General features: G+C 41.6%; 1 protein-coding gene across 5 annotated transcripts in view; it reads left to right on the forward strand.

The window, feature by feature from the left end:
• MGAT5 (alpha-1,6-mannosylglycoprotein 6-beta-N-acetylglucosaminyltransferase) overlaps positions 1-21431 on the forward strand; it is a 425977-nt gene that overhangs the window by 247899 nt on the left and 156647 nt on the right. The window lies entirely within an intron of this gene.

Genomic DNA, 21431 nt, shown 5'->3' on the forward strand with positions numbered 1-21431 from the left:
AAGTAGGGGATCAGCACCGGTGCCCCCTCCACCGTGGACAGTGGGCAGCCCTTCAGGGCCTTGTGAAACAGGTGCTCATATACTAATTTCAGAGAATGTGCACCCAGGGCAGGCTTTCCACTGCCGTTTCTTTTGATTCGCGCCTGCGTTTTTGATTGCTCTTGCCGTTGGACCAGTTGTAGTAACAGCTCCCTGATGGTGCCATGCAGGAAGGCAAATGCCTCCATTTTTAAAGATTAAGAAAATACATGGCTGAATCGAATGCTTTTGCCCTGTTTATCCTGTGGGACTCAGGTACTTCTCTCCACTCAGTGTATAAGGTGGCCGGGAGGGGCTTCTTTTGGGGATGGAGGCCAAACCAGCCTTGCTAAGGGTGTATGGCTCAGGATTCTGTGGGTTTTAGCTCCTCTGGCAGCCTCTCTCCTAGACTGTTACTTCTGGTTCTTCAGTATTGTCCAATCCTCTGGGTTTTTTTTTTCTTTGGTAAGTTTGCCCCATAACCACGCCACTGCTATCCCAGGAACCCCAGAGCTAATGACGGTTAAAATATCTCTTGGAAATTAAAAGCACTGAGAGTTGTGTGTGATCTTCCTTATTTGCAGGCTGCTGGCAAATTGATTCTGTAGCACTTAATTCAGTGTTTCTGGCTCGTGAGTCCCATGGCCCGCCTTCTCCTTTCCTTCTCCAGGGGAGTAAGGCCCCGGAGCCCTGGGTGAACCTTCACTCCAGTGACAAGTCAGTTACAAGCACCTTTCCTGCCCTGAGGAAAAGGTTTCTTATTCCATTTAATTTTCAAAAGTTTTCTTCTTTTTTCCATTTGATAGAATTTAGTCAGAGTCCAACTGTGCTCCCTGATTGACAAGCTGAGCTAGTTTCACTCCCTCCTAAGAGTTTGCATGTTGGAATGGACTGTTGAGGTAAAAGTAGAGGATTTTACATTTCCACTTAAGCCCTGTTTCCACCACTTAGGCGGAAGCTGAGAGGGTATGGAACAATGGTCTGGAAGGAAAAAAACAGAAACCAAACCAACTGCCATCGAGTCTGTTCCTACACATGGGAACCCCATGTGTATCGGAGTAGAACTGTGCTCCATGGGGCTTTAAATTGCTGGTTTTTTCACAAGTAGGTTGCCAGGCCTTTCTCCTGAGGCTTCTCTGGGTGGATTCAAACTGCCAACATTCTGGTTAGTAGCGAGTGCTGTAACCATTTGTACCACTCAGGGATTACCCGGGCAGGAAGGGGACTACAGTTACTCATGCCTTTATTCCCTTCTTTTGGAGACACCTCTCCCTTCCCTCAATGAAAGAAGAGTATAGCTGAGAGAAAAGTAAGGAAGAATCTGGTAAAGGTAAATGGAGAGGAGTATGGCAGTGATTGAAAACAACAAATCCTGGCAAGGGTGTGGGGAGATTGGAACTCTCATACACTGCTGATGGGATTGTAAAATGGTACAGCCACTGTGGAAAACAGCATGGGCCCTTCATTACAAAGTTAGAAACGGAGATACCTAATCATCCAGCAATCCCACTACTAGGTGTATGTCATAGAGAAATAAGAGCTGTGACGGGAATAGAAATATGCATACCCGTGTTCATTGCAGCATTAATTACAATAGCAAAAAGATGGAAACAACGTGAGTGCCTGTCAACGAATGAATGGATAAACTATGGTGTATACACACAATGGAATACTACGCAATGTTAAAGATTAATGACGAATCTGCGAAAACATCTCACAATGTAGATGAACCTGAAGGATATTATGTTGAGTGAAATAAGTCAATCACAAAAGGACAAATATTGTATGAGACCACTATTATAAAAGGTCAAGAAAAGGTTCACATACTGAAAGAAACATTCTTTGATGGTTACCGGGGATGGCAGGGGGAAGGAGGGAAGATCTTTAACTAGATAGTAGACATATATTAACTTGGGTGAAGGGAAAGGTAATACACAATAAGGGGGATGTCTGCACAGCGTGACCAAGGCAAAGGAAGGCACTGGGAGGAATGTAGGAGTAAAAGGAAACAACAGCATGTAAGTACTATTACATACACAACCCTGCAGTAGCAGTAATAACAAACAGTAATTTACAAGTGTGTACATAGGTAGATACATAAGCTGAACAGGAGTGGATGGAGTATACCCACCAGCATGTATAACTTTGGTGGAGGATATTTCTACCTATGTCTTTGTATGTGCTACAAGATATCCATGTATATAGTAGAGCACATGGGGCAAAGTTTTGAAAACTTCTTAGCCATAATCAAACACCTTGAGCAACTGGGTCACTGGGCTTGAGGGCTTAGGACCATAGTCTCGGGGACAGCTAAGTCAGTTGGTATAAGAGTCTATAAAGACAGTGTTCTACATCCTGCTTTGGTGAGTCTTAAAAGTTAGCAAGCAGCCATTTAAGATACAACTATTGGTCTCTTCCCGACCAGAGCAAAGAAAATCAAAGACTCAAGGAAACAATTAGTCAGAAGGACTAATGGACCACATAAACCATAGTCTCTACTGCCAAAGACCAGAAGAACTAGATGGTGTCTGGCTACCACTACTGACCGCTCTGATTTGGGATCACAGTAGAAGGTCCTGGACAGAGTGGGAGAAAAACACAGAAAATTCAAATTCATAAAAAAGACCGGACTTAAGGGTCTGATAGAGACTAGTGGAACCCCTGAGACTGTGGCCCTTAAATATTCTTTAAACCTGGAATAGAACCTACTCCCAGAGATCACCTTTCAGCCAAACAATAGACAGACCTATAAAGTGAATAATAATACCCATGCGCCTCAGAACAGTCAACCATACGAGACCAAAAGGGCAGCATCTGCCCAAAAACAAAGTTCAGAAGGCAGGAAGGGGCAGGAAAGATGAGCAAATGGAAACGAGGAACCCAGGGAGGGAGCAGGTAGAGTGCTGTCACATTGAGGGGATCGCAACTGATGTCACAAAGCAAAATGTCTGTAAACTTTCACCCAAACCACAATAAAATGTTCAAAGTAAATAAATAAATAGAGAGGCGCATAGGGCGGATGGGTCATATATGATAGGTCACAGATACAGGTAGTCCCCGACTTAGGACGTATTCAGGTTACAACAAACTGCACTTTCAACTGTCCTTTTTTTCTTTGTCTTATCATTAGTAATATGTACTACGTACAGTGTTGTAGCACGTAATTTGCTGATGTTATCATTCTCAGATGTTCACTCCAAGATGTTCAGTTTTATGATTTATGTTCAAAACACTGCCCTATAGCAGGCTATGGCCTGGTCTACAATGAAGTTGGTGTCGGCATCGGTATCAGAAGTCGTAACAGATAGGAAGCTAGGCAATGTTCAACTCTACAATGTACAACAACTGAACCATGCTCACCCCATAGCCGTTACCGCTCCTACTTCATTGTTATGACACTGACCCCAGCTTCATTGTAGACCAGGCCTATAGCGTGATCTTATTCAGCATTTGTACCGTAAGAACCACCAGTTGTTAATTTGAAGTGAGGTAATGGACTTAGGTCAGAACTGACTTATGATGGAGCTATCAGAATGGAATGCCATCCTAAGTTGGGGACTACCTGCATCTATTGTTGGCCCCTGAGTGAGGCATTGGGCTGTGCTTCATTGCCTAGTTACTCTCTTCTTGCAGAGCTGATTGGGTTTTTCTTTCTGTGTCACTGAATTCAGTTCAGAGGGCACTTATTGAACACCTGTTGCACTCGTTGTTTGTCAGTCATTACCGAGAACGTGTATTTCTGGGTACCACGCTGTGCATTCTTTATCCTAGAAGAGTCAAGTGGAAGAGGAAGAAAGGACGCAGGTGATTAGGCCTGGGAAGGGTGGAGATGGTTCCCCGGGGAAGAAAACCAGGACCCTCTTTTTTAGTCTTCCTCTAAAAATATCCTTGAACCTCTGGGCTTCTTACAAATTCCACTTCATCATGCCATCACTGTAGGTACCCTCAGAGAGTTAGAGGAGAATTTCACCAATGTGGTCACTTCAGTCAGAAGTCCTGCCTTATACTTGATGCCAGCTTTGTGTCTGCTGCTCTCCAAGCTCTGTGGCTTTGGAAAAGTTACTTACCCTCTTTGTGCCTCTGGTTCTTCAATTATAAAACAGTAGTTTTATTTTCTGTTTGTTTTTAAAGGACCTTGTCATGAGGATGTTGTGAGGATTCCTGAGTTTATATAAGAATGTGCGTATAGTAGAGCCCAGAAGATGTTGTTGTTAGCTGTCATCAAGTTAGCCCCAACTCATGGCGATGTCACGCACAATGGAACAAAATGTTCCCTGGTCCTCTGCCATCCCCATGATCGGTTGTGGATCGGACAGTGTTCTCTTGTGAACCGCAGGGTTTTCATTGGCTGATTTTCACAAGTAGATCACCAGACCAGATAGACACTCAGTTAACATAACTAACACGTTTTTTATGGCTTCTGATGTCATTATTTGAGGATAGTTTCAGAGTGTCAGCTTGGGAGGTTTTATGTGGGCCCTTGATTCCATTTTAGATATAGAATCAGTTTTTAGTTCTCATTTACCAACCTAATATAATTTTACTTCCTTCGACTTCCAGTAATGTAGAAATTTAGCCATTGACCTTGTCTTCTTTTCTGTTGTTCTGATACATCTGTTTGCATTCAAATGGTGAGCTGGGGATACGGGCCACCAGTGCATCCCTGCCATTTTTAATGTAAAATTATTAGAGTTGTTTTCTGAAGTCGGTTAATTCCTTCCTAGTACTTTTAAAATCCTGAACAACATTCATGGCCCTTGGATGCTCTTAGGTAGTCCAGGGTTTTTTTCTTGCCTTCTTTAAACTTTCTTTAATTTTGTTGTTTCATCAAACCCCGAATCCTGTCCTTCCTGGGTCGTATGCCAGGTTTCTTTTGCAGTTGGGAAAATGGCTTATGAAGGACATCTTCACTGGTGGAGATGACATTGACTTGTTTACATGATCAGCATAAGACCAGTGACTTTTATTCCTTTCTTAGTCCTTATTGAAGTGACAATTCTTGTTTCTATCTGCCTTTAGCCTCAGAACGTTGACAGATAGCAGAGGACATGAAGTACAGTGTCCCTCATGGTCAGTCACCCAGGAATGGAAGCACTCAGATGGAGACCAGTCTTAGGAGCCGGCAGTCTTCCTTCATTCTCCTCCCCATGGGTGTCCCAGTGTGCCAGCTTCCACTGAGTTATGGCATTATAAATGTCTACTTTACCCTCACCAGCTTGGAGTCTACAAATCTTTGCTAAATCACAGGAAGTAAAGCCATCAACATTTCCCTTTATGATGTCTCTACAGCTGCTTATTATGCATCTGACACTGAATTAGGGACTGGGGGTGTGGAGATAAAAATCTAGTTCTTGCCCTCACGTAGGATAGGGGTTTGGGTAAAATCAACCAGCTGTCACCAAGTCATCAAGTCAGCTCTGACTCATGGCGATCTCACGTGTGTCACGGTAGAACTGTGCTCCATAAGGTTTTTAAGGGCTGATTTTTTGGAGCAGATCACCAGGCCTTTCTTCCAAGGCACCTCTCGGTTGGACTTGAACCACCAGCCAAACACTTAACTGTTTGCAGCACCCAGCGACTCTGGTGTTTGAGTAGCAGACAATAAAAGAATGAAACATTATTGAGCCACCACTGTATGCCAGACCTTTCAAACGCATGATTTCATTTCAGTCTCTCAAGAGAGAAAAAACACATAGATAACTCAGAGAAGTTAAGTCGCCTATCTCCAGAGTCCTGCACTTTCCATTACAGTTACCCCTTCATGTAAAAGGAAAACCAAAATCGGGTTAATAACTTGATTTACATTCCGTTATCTGTTCAGACCACTTGTGTTTGAAATATGCCTCTCATTTAGCTCGTTTCAATTAGTCATTCTTCATGGCTAGTTTTCTAATACTCCGTAATTGCGATGATATCCTTCCCCCGAAGAAAGAGAATCAGCATCAGCTCTCCAGAGGCCGTAACTCACAGATAGCAGGTGCTCAGCCAGTCCAAGCGGTAGGAGTGAGGGAATGATTCATTAGGCAGCCTTGCATTTCCAGAACATCAGGCAGTTCATTTTCTCTATCTGTTTTTGTGAGCCATGTAACTACTCCCGTTATAGAGACAAGGACCTATGAAGCGATCGCTCCGAATGTCATTGTTTCAGGTATATTAACTTAGCTCTCCACAGAGTCTTTTACCGCTATCAGCTTTTACAAAACCTAGAGTGAATTTCTTCACCCCTCTTGATGTTATATTGGTAGATGATGCTAACATATTGGATACCCACTCATATTCTTCTCTTTACCTAGTTGTTCTAGCAACTAGCAAACATTAAACCTTTCTAAGCTTCTTAATATTTTTTGTGCTTTTTTTAAAAATTTCTGTTGCCATTGCAAATATAATTGCTCTGAAGTAATCAAATTGCACGGCGATTGATTGCTAGATTTTAGGATGTATACAAACTGTTGCCAATTTGGACTAGATTAGTGAGTGTGTGTGTGTACGTGTGTATGCCGTATGCGTGTGTGTATGTGTGTATTTCGTAAAGGAACAAAAGAAGCAATTTCATGCCTTACTCATCAATCTGGTTCTTACATTATGAACACCAGGCATAAACGTCTTTGCCTCTTTGCACTCTCCCTTGGCAGTATGTAAAACTAATATTGACTGAGCACGCTATTAACCTTGAGTTTAAATTCAGCGTACTTAGTCCCTTGATTAATGCCAAGATTAATGCCCAACAGCAAAGGTTGAAAGCTTAAATGTTTGTGAATGCGACCACGAAATGAAATCCTAAAAACCAGTACAATGATTTGAATTTATGGGCTGTGTTGCCTGCTAAAGATAACTTGGAAATGGTGTTGCACTGATTAATTTGTCAAAGTGGGCAACGATAAGGAATTGACTCTTTAGGTTGTAGGAGAAAACCTGAATGAAAAAAATACAACTAACATTCTGGCCTGGGCTGGGGAGTACTTAAAAAATATCGCTAGACTGTTAGACGAGAATACCACCGCATACCTTTTGAATGCTTAGACTTTTGAAATAGGAAATTCTCTTTCAGTGAGATAATATTTCTTGGCACAAAAGGATATGGCACAGATTTGTAATCATGTTCTTTTCATTTCTTGAGTTCAGCCTTTATTTCTAATCCTTTTCATCTGTGTATATTATTTGTTCTTATTACCCAAGTTCTAGACATCCTTAGAAAAAGAATTTTTGTATAAAACAGTCCTGAGTTTACAGAGTACTATTTATCAGTCAGCCTAACTGATTTCTCAGTTTTCTCCCCTCATTCTCTTCCCTCTCTCAGGTCCGTATTCTTAGTGATGTTTCCTGTCTATTTTTAAGTTTCAGATACTGTAATATTTACATTTAGACTTTTTGTTCTGGCCTCAGCCTTACATAAATTAGAAAGGCAAACGACAGGACTTGGCCAAACCCCAAACCAGCACTTCTTTGATTAACATTTTTAATACATGTGGAGTCCCTAGGTGGTGCAACACGTGGGTGTTGCTGTGATGTTGGAATCTATGACACTGGTGTTTCAAATACCACCAGGGTCACCCATGGTGGACAGATTTCAGTGGAACTTCCATACTAAGACAGAATAGGAAGAAGGACCTGGCAGTCTACTTCTGAAAAAATTGGCCAGTGAAAACCTTAGGAATAGCAGCAGAACATTTTCTGATATAGTGCTGGAAGGTGAGCCCCTCAGATTGGAAGGCCCTCAAAATATGATTGGGGAAGAGCTGCCTGCTCAAAGCAGAGTCAACCTTAATGACATGGATTAAGTAAAGATTTTGGGACAATCATTTGCTGATTTAGCACTACTCAAAATGAGAAGAAACAGCTGCAAACATCCATTAATAACCTGAATGTGGAATGTATGAGTATGAATCTAGGAAAATTGGAAGTTGTCAAAAATGAAATGGCATGCATAAACATCGATACCTTGGCATTAGTGAGCTGAAATGCACTGGTGTTGGCCATTTTGAATTGGACAGTCTTATGGTCTACTACGCCAGGAATGACAAAGAGGAATAACATTGCATTCATTGTCAAAAAGAACAGTTCCAGATCTATCTGGAATTACAGTGCTGTCAGTATAATATCAATACACCTACAAGGAAGACCAGTTAATATGACTAGTATTAAAATTTACACACAAACCACTAAGGCCAAAGAAGTGGGTTTTTACCAACATCTGCATTCTAAAATTGATCAAACATGCAATTAAGATGCACTGGTAATTACTGATGATTGGAATGTGAAAGTTGAAAACGAAGAAGGATCAGTAGTTGGAAAATACAGCCTTGGTGATAGAAATGAGACCGGAGATCACATGATAGAATTTTGTGAGACCAGTGACTTTTTTGTTGCAAATACGTTTTTCAACAACATAAAAAGGTGACAATACACATGAATCTTGCCAGATGGAATGTGCAGGAATCAAATACATCTGTGGAAAGACAAAATGAAAAAGCTCAATATCATCAGTCAGATCAAGGCCAGGGTCAACTGCAGAACAGAGCATCAACTACTCACATGCAAGTTTAAGTTGAAGCTGTAGAAAATTAAAGCAAGTCCACGAGAGCCAAAATATGACCTTCAGTATGTCTCACCCGAGCTTAGTTAGAGACCATCTGAAGAATAAATTTGACACATTGAATGCTAATAACGACCAAAGACCAGATGAGTTGTGGAATGATATCATACATGAAGAAAGCAAAAGGTCATTAAAAAGACAGGAAAGAAAGAGAAGACCAAAATGGATGGTCAAAAGAGACTCTAAAATTTGCTCTTGAACTTAGAGTAGCTAAAGTGTGTGGAAGAAATGATGAAGTAAAAAAACTGAACAGAAGATTTCAAAGGATAGCTCCAGGAGACAAAGGAAAGTATTATAATGAAATGTGCGAAGACCTGAAGTTAGAAAACCAAAAGTGAAGAACATGCTTGGCATTTCTCAAGCTAAAAGAACTGAAGAAAAAATTCAAGCCTCGAGTTGCAATATTGAAAGATTCGAGGGGAAAATACTGAATGACGCAGGAAACATCAAAAGAAGATGGAAGGAACACACAAGAGTCGCTGTACCGAAAAGAGTTGGCGGGCGTTCAACCGTTCAGGAGGGACCGAAGAAAGAAAAGAAGTCCAAGCTGCACTGAAAGCGTTGGCATAGAACTGTTGTTGTTGTTGTTAGGTGCCGTCAAGTCAGTTCCGACTCATAGCAACCCTACGTACAACGGAACTTCTGAAAAGCATTAGCCAGTGAAAACCTAATGAATAGCGGCAGCACTGAACTAGGCTCCAGGAATTGGCAGAATACCAGTTGAGATGTTTGAACAAAAGGATGCAGAGCTGAAGGTGCTCACTCATCTATGCCAAGAATTTGGAAGGCAGCTACCTGGCCAGTCGTCTGGAAGAGATCCATATTCGTGCCCATTGCAAAGAAAGGTGATCGAACAGAATGTGGAAATTATTGAACAATATCATTAATATCACACACAAGTAAAATTTTGCTGAATATCACTCAAAAGTGGTTGCAGCAGTACATCAACAAAGAACTACCAGAAATCCAAGCTGGATTTGGAAGAGGACTTGGAATGAGGGATATCATTACTGATGTCAAATGGATCTTGGCTGAGGGCAGAGAATACTAGAAAGATGTTTACCTGTGTTTTATTGGCTATACAAAGGAATTCAACTGTGTGGATCATAACAAATTATGGATAACATTGTGAAGAATGGGAGTTCCATCATGCTTCATTGTGCACATGAGGAACCTGTACATGGACCCAGAGGCAGCCGTTCAAACAGAACAAGGGGATACTGTGTGTTTTAAAACCAGGAAAAGTGTGCATCAGGGTTGTATCCTTCTGCTACACTTCTTCAGTCTCTATGCTGAGTAAGTACTCTGAAAAGCTAGAATATATGAGGAAGAACTCAGCATCAGGGTTGGAGGAAGACTCGTTAACAACGTGCGACATGCAGATGACACAGTCTTGTTGAAAGTGAAGAGGACTTAGAGCACTTACTGATGAAAGGCAAATACTAGAGCCTTCAGTATGGATTACATCACAACATAAAGAGAACAAAAATCCTCACAACTGGACCAGTAAACAACATCATGATAAACGGAGAAAAGATTGAAGTTGTCAGGGATTTCATTTTACTTGAATCCACATTAACACCAATGGAAGCAACAGTCAAGAAATCAAACAACATATTGCATTGGGCAAATCTGCTTCAAAGACCACTTTAAAGTGTTAAAAACCAAAGATGTTACTTTAAGAACTAAGGTGTGCCTGACTCTAACTGTGGTATTTTCAGTTTTTTTTTTTTTCCATGTGCATGCGAAAGGCGGACAATGAATAAGGAAGATTGAAGAAGAATTGATACCTTTGAATTATGAGTATTGACCATATTATGGACTGCCAGAAGAATGAACAAAACTGTCTTGGAAGAAGTACAGCCAAAGACTCCTTAGAAGGGAGGATGGTGAGACTTCCTCTCACTTACTTTGGACAAGTTATGAGGAGGGACCAGTCCCTGGAGGACATTATGCTTTGTAAAGTAGAAGGTCAGCAAAAAAGAGGAAGACCCTCGCTGAGATGGATTGACACAGTGTCAGCAACAGTGGGCTCAAGCATAACAATGATTGTGAGGATGGCGCGGGACCGGGCAGTGCTTCCTTCCAGTGTACGTAGGGGGTCTCTGTGAGCCAAAACCTGCTCGACAGTACCTAAGTAACAACAACCATGCAAACAGTTAACGCCCTTGGCTGCTAACCAAAAGGTTGGAGGTTCTGGTCCACCCAGAGTGCTTCGGAAGGAAGGTGCAACAGTCTATTTCCAAAAGATCATCCACTGAAAACCCTATGGAGCAGTTTTTCTCTGACATATAGGTGGCACCATTAGTCAGAGTCCACTCCGTGGCAACTGATTTGGTTTTTTGGTTTGTAATAAATGTGACAATCTGGGGCTTCAAAGTAGTCATCTTCAGTTTGTTTTTCTGCACACTTAATGTTGTCTATTGATTTCTATTGCATGCCAATAAATTTTTTTTAATTTTTTATTTTTAAGCTTTTTAGTATAGAAAATGTCAATCATATGTTAAAAGTAGTATGATGCACCCCTGTCTGCCCATTATCCAATCTCATTTCACCTATGTTCCCCCTCATTTTTAAGCAAATCCCAGGCATCATATCATTTATAAATATTTCAGTGTGTGTCCTTAAAAGAAGGGAGATATTTTAGAACACATTACCATATTACCATTTTACACCTAAAAATTAATGTTAACTCCTTAATATTATCAAATATCTGGTTAGTAGTCACATTTCTAGATCATCTTATAAATTAAAGTTTAGTTATTTGAATTGGGTTTCGAATAAGGACTATAAACCGGCAATAGTTGATGTCTTTTAGATTTAGGTTGCCGTTTGTTGTGGGGTCGCTGTGAGTCGGAATTGACTCAACAGCAACGGGTTTGGTTTTTTTTTGGTTTATTTTTACGCTTTGCAATTTTTTATTGAATAAACTGCTTCATTTTCTTACCAAGTTTTTATAGTCTGAGTTTTGATGATTATATCCCAATGTTGTCTAAAGGAGCCCTGGTGATGCAGTGATTGAAACTCTTCGGCTACTAACCGAAAGGTCAGCAGTTCAAACCCACCACAGGAGAAGGATATGACAGTCTGCTTTGGTAAAGATTTGCTGCTTTGGAAACTCTGTGAAGCAGTTCTACTCTGTCCTATAGGGTCACTATGAGTAGGAATGAACTCGATGGCAGTGGGTTTGGTTGTTGTCTAATTTGTTTCTCCACCATTTGTATTTCCTGTAAATTGGTAGTTATTTGTAAGACTTGATTAGAGTCAGGCTCAATATTTTTTGCAAGACTGTTTCATGGATGGCATTCTATACTACTGTCAGGAGGCACATGATGTCTGGATATCTCTCTCTTCGTGGTGTTAGGAGCCGCTGATGATCAGTGTGTCAGGCACAGATCTTGATGGTGGGGACACAGTAGTGAACAGGACAGATGAAGTTTCTGTCCTCCAGAAACTTATATTCTAATGGAGCAGTGGAGCCCTAGTGGTACAATGGTTAAGTGCCAGCTGCTAAGTGAAAGATCAGCAGTTCTAACCCACCCAGTGGCTCCATGGGAGAAAGACCTGGCGATCTGCTCCCATAAAGATTACAGACTAGAAAACTCTGTGGGGCAGTTTCTGCTCTGTCAGCTGGGGTCACTGTGAGTCAAAATCAACTCAGTGATCACTAACAACAGCAGCAGCAAACAATGAATAGTCAACTAGCACATGAAATAATTTTCACCAATGGTGAGTACCCTGAAGAAAAATTAGTTGGGTAAGAGTCTTGAGTGACCAGGTATGTAGGTGAGCAAAGGCTTCTCATAGGACAAATTTGAGCACTGAGTGCAAGGAAATAAGGGAGTGAGGCGTGGAACTCTCTGGAAGGAAGTGTTCCAGGTAGAAAGAACAGCAAATACAAAAACCCTGAGGTTTCTGGGTTATAGGGTCACCAGAGAAAATACAAGATATGCAGTTAAATTTGAATTTCAGATACACAATAAATAATTTAAGTGTCAGAATATCACAAATATTATATGAGACATACTTGAAAAAAAGTTCATCTGAAATTCAAATTCAACTGACCCCCCCACTCCCCAATCTGGCAACCCTACTGAAGTGTGAGTGAGCTTGGTGTGCATTTAGACTTACAAGGAGGTCTGCATGTATAGGGCAGGGTGAGTGAGACAGACATTTAAGTGTTGAGGTCAGATTCTGTAGGATCTTGGTATAAATTCTAGATTTTATTCTGAGTGGAATGAGAGGCAGTTGAAGGTTTTGAGCAAGTGTAAAATAAGCACAAGCGATTGACTTGAGTCTTTAAAAAGATCCTTCTTGCACTGGGTGCAGAACAGACAGTAGGGTCAAGAGCTGGAAGCAGAGAACTGTTTGACTTCCATTAATCTTACAGTGTGGCCTCACAGGAGGAGCATAACAAACTCTTTTTAAAGGATTTCATGTAGAAGATTTAGGCAGTAATACTCCAATGTTGAAGACTGGACTATGCTTATGGGACTGCAGAAATAAATTCTTTGGTGGTGATGAAGTGTCCTACCTCAAAGTGGGACAGACGTCATTTCAGACCCTGGCTTCTGTCCTTAGCTCTGCTGTCAGGGGCAAGGGGTTCACCCTCTCTGTGCCTTGGTGTCTTCATCTGGCTTAAGAATTGGCCTTTTTTGAAGGATTCTTTTGAAGACCAAATGAGATAATTTGTATAAAGTGCCTATCCTAGTGCTTGGCTCATGTTGTAACTTTTGTTGTTATCTTTTGTCTTTCTGCCCCCCGCCCCCGTATATAACCATTTCAAGCAAGCAGTGTAGACAAAATATTAATCAACTGAGGTGTTTGGTGCAGAGGACCAGCCTAGGTAGCAGAAGCACTTATACGTGTACGTGTCTTTTGCTTTTAGCATTTCCTTTTTGAAATTTTAGAAAGTGGAGTGGGCAGGAGGTAGAGTGTGGTAGAGAAGTCCTGTGCTTTTTTTCTTTTTCTCAATACCTGTCCCTTAATGGGAAACCCTGGTGGCATAGTAGTTAAGTGCTATGGCTGCTAACCAAAAGGTCCACAGTTCAGATCCGCCAGGCGCTCCTTGGAAACTCTATGGGGCAGTTCTACTCTGTCTTATAGGGTCGCTGTGAGTAGGAATTGACTCAAAAGCAGTGGGTTTGGTTTTTTGGTTTTATCCCTTAATGAGTAACATCATTTGACCTGTCATCAGTATAACACACACACACACACACACACGTAGTGTGTGTAATATGTAAATGTGTATGTATATATGTATGTATATATATGTACAATCAAAATATCAAATGAACAAATACATAAACTTTTCAATGTGTTGATATATAGTTAACACTGTTCTTTTGATATATAACCTGCCAGCATGAAATAAAAAAGATCTCTTTCAGCTCTTATAAAAACTGTTGCCATCAAGTCAATTCCGACTCATAGTGATCCCATAGGACAGAGTAGAACTACCCCATAGAGTTTCCAAGGAGTGCCTGGTGGATGTGAACTGCCATCCTTTTGGTTAGCAGCAGAAATGTTTAACCACTGCACCACTAGGGTTTCCTTCAGCTCTTATAGAATGATAGAATTAAGAGGTTATCCCATTCATCTCCTTCATTTTGTAGGTGAGAACACTTGACAGCCAAATGGTTCAAGGTTGCATCCCTAGTTATTTGCACAGTTGGGCGTAGAATCCATTTTGGCTGAGCTAGACTCAGTCCTCTTTCCCCACTCAACAGCTCTCTTGTCTTCCACTAACCTTGGTCTTTAGGGTGGCTCTATTGTCTCCTGGTCAAGGAAGCAACAGATCTGAATTGTCACCCAGCCCTGCCACTTACTGGTGAGATCATCTCAGTCAGGTTCCCAACCCATTAAGCCTTGATTTCCTCACATGTAATGTGGTGATGTGAGACATTGGTGGTTCAGTGGTAGACTTCTTGCCTCCCACATGAAAGATACGTGTTCAAGTCTCGGCCAGTGCACCTCAGAAGTAGCCACCACTTGTCTGTCAGTGGAGGCTTGCATGTTATTATGACGCTGAACAGGTTTCAGCAGAGTTTCTAGACTAAGACAGATTAGGAAGAAAGGCCTGATGATCTACTTCCAAATATCGGTCAGTGAAAACCCCATGGATTATAACATTCCAATCTGTAACGGATCATGGGGATGGTACAGGAGCAGTGTTTTGTTCCATAGTGCATTGGGTCACCGTGGTCGAGGGCTGTCTCAAGAGCAGCTAACAACAACAACAACATGGCGATGGTACCCATGTCGAAGGGTACTCAGGGTGATTAAATGATGTAATGCCTGCAAGTGTTTTGGCTTTTTTTTCTAGAGAGCCTGGCACATTGTAAGCCTTCAGTAAATGATAATTATGTTTATATAATGTAACCCTTTTAAGAAGTATTCTACTAGTGTTCATTGTAAAAATAAAAAATTATAATATGCTAATTAGCAAAAAGAAGGACATGAAAAGCCCCACAACAGCATCACTCAGAGAAAATCTGACACTTTGCTTATGCATTTTTTCCATTTAGTTTTGGTTGTGCTTGCCCTCTGAAAACACAGCAGGAGATTCTGTACGTCCGTGATCCATTAGAACAGAACATGTCACATTAATCACAAGAGGAAAGGCCATAATAGAGTTGGTCATTATTTTTTCAAAAGAACAGAACGTTGCTACAAAGAGTTATGTCATCTTTACCTAAGTATGTGCATATATATGCTGAACCTCCTACTAACGTTGGCTATAATTTTATTTTTTCCTGTCGCCACTCCCTCCCCCCTTTTAAATTTCAACTTGAGCTGTGTATGTATTTACCAGCAATTTCTTTTTCAGTACATGTAATGACTTGTCCATCCTATGGACCTTGAAAGTAAGCCTGACCTAGTTTCTCTCTGTTTAGGGACTCCGAGAATTTCTTTGATTCACAGTGCTCAAGATTAAGCTACAAGATCTACTCAGATCAAAGCAGTTTCAATCATTGGGGGGAGGAATGTTGAAAAACAAATTGTTTTATTTGATATTTCCTCACTCAAGACAAATGATTTCTAGGGTCCTGGCCACGGAGTAAGCGTTAAAGTTCCAAAGTTCTAGACTGGGTGGCCTTTCCCTTTTTTACTTTTTTTGCTGCCTCTTCATTTTGTGGCCTGGGGCTAGTGCACTAAAAAGATTAGTTCATGTCCAAGGAGTTTTGCCTTCTGATTGAAGGATGTTAGTGTCATGGTTCTGCTTCTCTATCAGTTGTTGTCCTGTGCACATTGCCGTGAACTCAAGACTGTTTTCAGTTCTTAGACTTCACGGTGGTGAATTGCAGGCTGCTTTTTAAGGCTCCCTAGTCCCCTTCCTTGGCTGAGGGCTTGGGCAGGGTTGGCTCAGCCGCTGGTGTCAGGCAGCGATGGTGTAGACATTGGGAGCATCCAGTGCCACAGCATGGTACCTGTCCCAGGGTGAAGATAAAGCCCTGTCTCAGGGAGAGCACCAGGTGTGACTGTCTTAATCTCTTAGTGCTACTATAACAGAATTACCACAGGTGGGTGCCTCTAATGAACAGAAATTTATTTTCTCTAAGTTTAGGAGGCTAGCTGTCTGAATCCAGGGCATCGGGTCTAGGGGAAGGCTCTCTCTGCTCTGGGGGAAAATCCTTGTCTCATTCAGCTTCTCTTCCTTTGGTTCCTTGGTGATCTCACATGACATCAGTCTTCTCTCATATATGCTTCCTTGCTGCTCTGTGCCTGGCCTGCTCCTTTTATATCTCAGAAGCGATTAACTTAAAACACACCCTATACTGCTTTGGTCTCATTCATATAACAAAGAAAACCCTATTCCCAAATGGTATCACATTCACAGGTATAGGTATTAGGATTTACATCACATATTTTTGGGAGACACAATTCAATCCAAAACAGTCTGCATTGCAAAAGTGTGGCTAAAGTATGGGCAAAAGAAGGTGGCCACGGGCAGAAGTAGGCCACTAGGGTTCTGAGAAGCAGCCAGGAGAAGAACGAGTAAGAATGATTTGAAATTGGGGAACCTCAAGGTCAGGCAGGCAATGAGCTCATTCTGGAGCACAGCTTTATTGGCGTGATGCTGTCCTGGTGGGTTTAACTCATTAAAGAACCCTGGATGGAACAGACAGAAAATCAAGTGAGGGATTAGGAGATTGAGTTATTAGCCTGGAGCAAGATTTTTCCTGTGTGTTATTAATGACACTCTTTCTTAGGAAAATGTTGCTCATCTGAGGGCTGTTTGTTTCAGTCCTTGGAGTTATTGCCAGTCCTGGCTGTCCTCCAATCCTAATAATCCTCTGAGGTTTCAGAAAGAAAGAAATGTTTCCTTCCCCCTGCTGCCCCGCCATGGGATAATTGGTTTATGTATAATTTAATTATTTTGTTAACCAGTTATCCCATCACTGGGTACGAAAGCAACAGCCTTAAAAATCTACCCTTATCATTCTGTTGTCAAGATGTTCATGATTGATTTTTCCACCATTACAAGGAATATGCAACAGTAAGATTTCTAGCTAAAGGCTAAAATACACCAGCTCTATTTTCCATAAGGTTGTCACCGGGCTGGTTTTTTTCAGAAGTAGATTGCAAGTTCCTTCTTCCCAGTCTGTCTTAGTCTGATTGTTCCACTGAAATCTGTCCACCGTGGGTGACCCTGCTGGTATTTAAAATACCGGTAGCATAAACTCCAGCATCACAACAACATGCAAACCACCATAGTATGACAAACTGACAGACGAGTGGTGGCTCCCAAGCCGTGGTTCCCAAGCCGTGGTATTTCCAGTTGTCTCATGTGCATGTGAAAGCTGGACAATGAATAAGGAAGACCAAAGAAGAATCGATGCCTTTGAATTATGGTGGTGGGGAAGAATTTTGAGTATACCATAGACTGCCAGAAGAATGAACAAACCTGTCTTGGAAGAAGTACAGCCAGAATGCTCCTCAGAAGCAAAGATGGCAAGACTTCATGTCATGTACTTTAGACATTGTAAAAATGGTGTGACCAGAGGCATCTGACCTCCTCTAACTTCACAAGGGAGGAGAATCAAGATCAGCAATCCAGGCCGATTCCTGTGAGGTGGAGGTCAGACATGCCTCCAGCCTCCAACCGTCTTACCAATTCTGACAGCACCTGTCCCTTCCATGTCACTCTGTACTTCTCTACTGTATTTGATAATTCATTGCAATGACCACACAGAACTCACAGACCATTCGTGCAGTTCTGGGGTTTATTAGGGAAGTAACAGGTTCTAGTTCATGTTCAGGAATGTTCAGAATACAGTTCTTTGGTCAGGACAGCCTCTTCTCAGTAGGCAGGTCTCTCTCTGGCCACTCTGCCAGGAAGCCTCGACCCGAAGCCACTCAGCTCGGCAAGCCTAGCTCCGCCAAATGCCACGAGGCACCCTACTCTGCCAGCAAGCCTCCTACCTAAAGGCACGGAGCTTTCTCAGTCAGTGGGCTGGGAAGCCTAATGGGTGGTCTCGTGCCAGTCTCTCCTGCCACTGTTTATCTGCCACTGCTTCTCACCGTCTTCAGTGTTACAACTCTCTCTCTCTCTTTCTGTCAGTCTCCTGGTTCCAGGAACTTCTCAGCGCAAGGATTCCCAGGTTCAAAGGACATGCTGCACTCTTGGCTTCTCTTTCTTGGTAGTAGTGAAATCCTCTCTTCTCGCCTCTCGGAAAGGTCATTTTAAGCCTAACGGGATGGCAAAACTGACCAGTCCCTTCATTAGGGTTCCATGTACCTTATTTGCATGGCCCGACACAATCATTGTGAGTGAGTCACAAAGACTGTGGCTAGAAGGGCCATATAAGCAATTCATTGCACCAGAGACATCAGGAGGGACCAGTCCCTGGAGAAGGACATCATGCTTGTTAAGGTAGGGGGTCAAAAAAGAAGGGGAAGACCCTCAACGAAATGGATGGACACAGTGGCTACAACAATGGGCTCAAACATAGCAACAATTGTGAAAATGGCAGAGGACCAGCCAATATTTCGTTCTGTTGTACATAGGGTTGCTAAGAGTCAGAACCGACTTGATGGCATCTAAAAATAAAACATTTTCCATACTTACAGGGGTACTCTTAAATCCTTGAAAAGTATTTTCCAGTGATTCAGAGTAAGAAGAATTGAGATAAATGATCAGTTTCAAAGAGGAATTAAAGTCTCAAGTATTCTATAGGGGAAGTCGTGTTTTAGATCACCTTGAACCAAATTTTCAGCAGAGTGAATCTTGGGAGATTCTTATTGGGATGGGGGAGCGGACGAGAATGTATTATCCTTTCTCAATATCTGGTCTCACTAATGTCTCTCCTTTAGGTTGATTTTCTTTATTCACAGTCTTGATTCCTCTTTCCCCATCATGCTACTCACAGGAAAATTTTTTTTGGCCTGGTCATGTTGCTGGATAAATTTATTTGTTTAGTGTGAGACTTATTTCAAGCATGTGCCCTTTGTTTTTTTGGGTTCTTTTGTGGTGGAGGTGGGGGGCATTGGAGATCTCATAGTCATGTCTGCAATTCATTTGAAGCATTCATATTATGAGTATGCTTTAGAGCAATGTTTTATTGAGTTCATTTACAAAGATTTAATTTGAGCTAAATAATTCATTCAGGCCTAAGAACATGAGGCACAGATGTGTGTGGTGCTGCTGGAGACCAACCAGGACTTCATCTAAATGCAGGCTTATTTTATACTGGTGTCATGGATTGAATTGTGTCCCCCCAAAATATCTGTCAACTTGGCTAGGTCGTGATTCCCAGTATTGTACAATTGTGTACCATTTTGCCATCTGACGTGATTTCCCTGTTTGTTGAAAATCCTATCACTATGAGATAATGAGATGGATTGGTGGCAGTTATATTGATGGGATCCACAAGATTAGATAGTGTCTTAAGCCAATCACTTTTGAGATATAAAAGAGAAGCAAGCAGAGAGACATGGGGACCTCATACTACCAAGAAAGCAGCATCAGGAGCAGAGCGTGTCCTTTGGACCTGAGCTTCTTGCACTGAGATGCTCCCAGACCAAAGGAAGACTGATGACAGGGACCTTCCTCCAGAGCCAACAGAGAGAGAAAGCCTTCCGCTGGAGCCGGCACCCTGAATTTGGACTTCTGACCTACTGGACTATGAGAGAATAAACTTCTCTTTGTTGAAGTGATCCACTTTTGGTATTTCTGTTATAGCAGCACTAGATGACCAAGACAACCAGTTTCCCCCATTTTTCTCTTATATGAAGTTCCAGGTAATGCCTTTCATGGTGATACTGCTCTAAGGTCGGTAATTAGACCATGAACATCCAAGGCAAGTTTTTTTTTTGTTTTTTTTTTTTTTTAAGTAAGAACCATTTCAGCTTTCCTTATGGGGCATCTCTGAAGTCATTCACAAATATGGTAAAGTCTAATTTTATTCCAGAGTCCTTGGGTGGTACAACTGGTTAAGCTCTTGGCTGCTAACTGAAATGTTGGAGGTTCAAGTCCACACAGAGGCACCTCAGATAAAAGATCTGGCAGTCTACTTCCAAAATATGAGCCATTAAAAACCCTGTGGAGCACAGTTGTACTCTGACACACATGGAATCAACTTGATGGCAGTTGTTTAATTTTATTCTGCCAGAAGAAAAGGGAACACTACTTTTTCTTTCAAGGGATTCCACCCTCCCCCAAGCCTTGCTTATTGGTTTTAGATTATTTACAGTGGCAGTTGACTTTATGCACATCAAGCCAGTTATTTTTGGTTATGGTAAAAATCACCTTGCATTAGGAGTAATTTCTAGATTAGTGAAACTGACATGTTTCTTTGAAAACTGGCCCAGAGCCTAGAGGGCAAACCATCTTGTCTGACTCTGCTCTGCTAACCCATGAGCTGTGGTCTCACATATACCACTTCTGACTCAATGACCCCACCATGGTTGCCCCCTACCTTCTACCTCTGTTATGTTTTATAGGCCCACTTGGCCAACCCATAGAAAAATTTTTAGTGACTGTTTATTGTTGTTGTTTTGGTGTGGTGCAATCGACTTTGACTCATAGTAACCTCATATGACAGAGTAGAACTGCCCCATTGGGTATTTTTGGCTGTAGCCTTTTATGGAAGCAGATCTCTAGGTCTTTCTCCTGTGGAGCTGCTGGGTGGGTTTGAACTGCCAACCTTTCGATTAGCAGCTAAGTGGTCAATCATTGCACCACCAGGGCTTCTTGGCTGTTTATTAGCCAAACAAACAAAAAAGTTGCCATTGAGTTGATTCTGACTCATAGTCAGGACAGAGTAGAAATGCCCCATAGGGCTTCCAAGGAGTGGCTAGTGGATTTGAACTGCTGACCTTTTGGTTAGCAGCCGATCTCTTAAGTACTGTGCCACCAGGACTCCAATAATCCCATTACATATTAGTAAATAGGTGATATGCTATCTTGAAATTATATAGCCAGTTTTGATAAAGAGGCCAGGCATCGATATTACTCAATGCATTTCTCGTGTAATTTTTGTTTTTTCCTTTACTAGAAATTAATTTGCCTTATTTTCTTTGATAACTTTGTTGAAGTAATTCTTATGAAATCTTGCACTTTTCCCTCCGCTTTTGCTCTCCCCTGGCTCTTTAAACCCTGTACATTGACAGAACAATCCATCTTCCAGAATGGCCCTCACAGGATCGGTGAGGTTTGTTTATTTATTTATTTATTTTCCACCGTTTTCTCTGATAGGTTTTACTACTTTATTTTTTGAGATAGGGTGAAGTGAAGCACCAGAAAATGAGGAAAGCCTTGACCATCAGTCTTAACTTTCTGTTGCATTCCTAAATGTGAGTTAAATGGTTGAGTTAT

The sequence above is a fragment of the Elephas maximus genome, chromosome 6 (genome assembly GCF_024166365.1).
Source record: "Elephas maximus indicus isolate mEleMax1 chromosome 6, mEleMax1 primary haplotype, whole genome shotgun sequence".
Lineage (NCBI taxonomy): Eukaryota > Metazoa > Chordata > Mammalia > Proboscidea > Elephantidae > Elephas > Elephas maximus.